The following is a 3279-nucleotide window of genomic DNA, read 5'->3' as shown; positions in this document are numbered from 1 at the left end:
CTGCCTCCTCTCCTGGGGCCTCCATGTCTCCAGTTCCCAAGTGGCCCAGGCCTCTTCCTCCATTTCTCAGGGACAAGTGTCATGTGCTGGCCCCTTGGAATCCCTCCCCACCCATCAGATCCAGGCCAAGGTTAGGGCCCACCATCCTAGGACGACAGTATTCCCATTTCCAAGATGTACACAAACACATTTGCACACAACAGTCCAAGTGTCACTCTGCTCTGTTCTCATTTCATAAGCTGCCTCAAGCAAATGTTTTTGTAGTGAAATATCCCGATTTCAATAGTGGGTGTCACTTTTTTTGCTTTGACTCACACTGTTTCCTTGGAGCCAGTCGGCTAATAGTGAACTGACCTGGGGACTGTGCAAAATATGGAATGCTTCATGACCTTGCGTGTCATCCTTGTGCCAGGGCCACGCTAACCTTCTCCGTATCGTTCCAGTTTTAGTCTGCGTGCTGCCACAGTGAGCACCTGGGATGACTTGCTCACCATGGCACCTTCCCTATGCACAGCTCTCTCTCTCGAGCCTCACTCGGCCTGGCGCCCAAGCAAACAGCATTTCATCTGGATTCAGTCTCATCTTCTTGGCCACAGCCGGGGCTTGTTGAAGTCAGGGATAGTGCTTTCAGCTTTGTTTGTAATATCACATCACTTATCACACTCCCAGGCACAGAAGAGACACTTGTGAAATCCTTGTATCGATTTAAACTCACCAGAGGAAGAAGGAAAAACCTTTTCTTATTATTTAAGACCTCTGGAAACAAAGACTGCAGTATATGCACTGGGGTCCCTCTCAGTCCCCAAAGTCCCATCGGTACCCGCCAAGGGTGCTGCCACATTGAAACATTGCGGATGATGGTTGGCATGGATGGAGCCCCCGGCGGGGATCACCCCCTTCTCGGAAAGTCACTCATTCATTCATTCTTCCGTTCAACAAGGGCTCACCGAGCACCTGCTCGGTTCTCTGCATGGAGATGTGGTTTGGAAAGAGACAAAATCCTGCTCTCACGGAGCGGGGGGTCAGTCTGGCGTGCGTGTGTTGTGGAGGAGAGAGAGGGAGAGAAGGAGAAACAGCAAATAAGTAAGTGAGTAGATGAGGGGCTTCCCAATAAGACACATCTCTGAGGGAAATTCCGCAGGGATTGCAGCAATGAGTGGGTGGGGCGATCAGGGATGGCCGTGGTGAGGCCACAGTAAACAGATCGGGTCACCCACAGGCACACAGGGTGAGAGAGGCTCCCAGGAAGAGGGAACAGCAGGGGCCAAAGCTGTAAGGCAGAGTTTCTCAATCTCAGCGCTATTGACCTCTGGGGCTGGATAACCCTTTTGTGTGGGGGGCTGTCCTTTGCCCTGCAGGCTGTTGCAGCTCCCCTGCTCTCTGCCCACCACATGCTGGGAGCACCGGCCTCTCCCCGGCCTCTGCCATGGTTATAAAAAATGTCTTCTGGCATTGCCAAAATGTCTGACAGTAGGGGGTGTCGTGAGTTTAATTGGGGCCCTGGAGAGATACGTCCATGCCCTAACCAAACATTCACGGGGAACTGTGAAGGTGACCTTGATTGGAAAAAGGGTCTTTGTAGATGTAATTAAGGTCCTCACTGAAATCAGCCTGATTGTCCAGGTGGGGCTTAAATCCAACGGCAGTGGAGGCAGAGAGGAGGCAGAGGGGAGGCCATGTGAAGAGGCCCAGCAGGGGTGGAGGGACGCAGCCACCAGGAGAGCCGGCAGCCACCAGGAGCTGGAAGCAGCAAGGAGTGATTGTCCTCTGGAGCCTTCGGTGGGAGCAAGGCCCTGCTGGCACCTTGATTTTGGACTTCTGGCCTCCAGAACTGGGAGAGAGTAAATTTCTGTTATACCACTGAGTTCGTGGTGATTTGTTACAGCAGCCACAGGAAATGAATGCAGGGGACAAAATCGCCCCTGCTAAGAACTGTTACCCTCAGGTGAGAAAGATCAGGGCAGGTTTGTGGAGCCACAGGAAGGAGCTGTGGCTTTGGCCTCAGTGAGGCCAGAAGAGCAGGTGGGCCAGGTCCTGTCTGGGCAGGAATTGAGAGTTGGTTGTAGGTGGGAGGGTGGCAAGCACTGAAGGTTTCAGGCAAGCCCGTAACGTGATCTGGTTTATATGTTTAGTAGATTTTTCCCACTACCGTGGTGGAGCACAGTGGAGCTTAGATTCTGTAGGAGGCAGCTGCAGCTGACATGGGCAAGACTTTCGACCACGTGGGCCCCAAAGACCTCTCTCTCATTGAGGGGCTTCCCAGGGGAGGCAGCCGAGTGTGGGCAGTTCCCCCTCCAACAGGAAGGACTTGCATTTGGTATTTCATGTATCACGAAAGCCAAAGACATCTCTAAGATGGTTAATTCATTGACTACATTTTAAGATAAAGAAATTGAACCCTAAAAGGAGGAAGTGACACCTCAGGTTAGTAGGCACAGAAATATTTACCAGCAAAGCGGGAACCCAAACCCAAGCTTCTGAGGTCCCTTCCCAACGTGCTTTCTTCGCTTGTATGTGCAGAGCAGTGCGTTATAGCAAAAGTCTTATTTGAATTTTACAACCACCCTGTGAGGTGTGCAGCATAAGTGTTACTTTTATTTTATAAATGCAAAATTAAAATTAAAAACAAAAAAATTAAGGAGGATCAGAGAGGTGAAGTGATTTCCCCAAGGTCACACAGTTTTCAAGTGGTAGAGCTGTCAATCAATCTTGGGTCTTCCTGGTCTCATGTCCTTCCCAGGAACGCTGCTCTTGCTGGGCCTTAGAGAGTGATGACATAACTGCCTAAATCTGAAAGTCTCCCACCATCTCTTTGCCTCGGGTGACCTCTTTCCAACTGGAAGGTTTTCAATTTATGATTATATGTTGTTCCTTGCCCTTTAGGCAAGTTCAATTTTATTGTCCAGACGCAAAACTATTTCAGTGAATGCTGTAAATAAAAAGAAAAAGAATGAGGAAGGGGGTTAATAAAGAACATGCTGGATCTGAAAACAATTTTAGAGGTAATGTGGGGCCCATGGAGCCTATATTCATTTTCTGATAGCTGAGAAAAAGCATTCCCCTTAACTGTTTTTTTGGTCCAGTGTGTGTTCTGTGCAATATAAAAATAAAGGTTCGCGTGACGCTGAAGCTGTGATAAAGCTAGGGGCTGGGAGATTGGACACTAATGGCGACAGGGCATTTCTCACTCAGGGGAAATTAGCAGAGGCTGCTGGGCTTTCATCCATATCTGTATTCGCTCAGAAAGTGCTCCAGGGTCTTCCAACCTTCCCCATTCAT

The 3279-nt window shown here is 49.6% G+C and overlaps 1 non-coding gene across 1 annotated transcript; it reads right to left on the bottom strand.

The window, feature by feature from the left end:
* Positions 1 to 366: 366 nt before the first annotated feature.
* On the bottom strand, positions 367 to 473 carry LOC123636190. The gene has a single exon (XR_006734394.1). It is a non-coding gene; the product is annotated as a U6 spliceosomal RNA (small nuclear RNA).
* Positions 474 to 3279: the final 2806 nt, after the last annotated feature.

Source organism: Lemur catta, chromosome 3, assembly GCF_020740605.2.
Source record: "Lemur catta isolate mLemCat1 chromosome 3, mLemCat1.pri, whole genome shotgun sequence".
Lineage (NCBI taxonomy): Eukaryota > Metazoa > Chordata > Mammalia > Primates > Lemuridae > Lemur > Lemur catta.
Note: the sequence above shows the minus strand (reverse complement) of the source record. Positions and strands in the feature narration are given on the sequence as shown.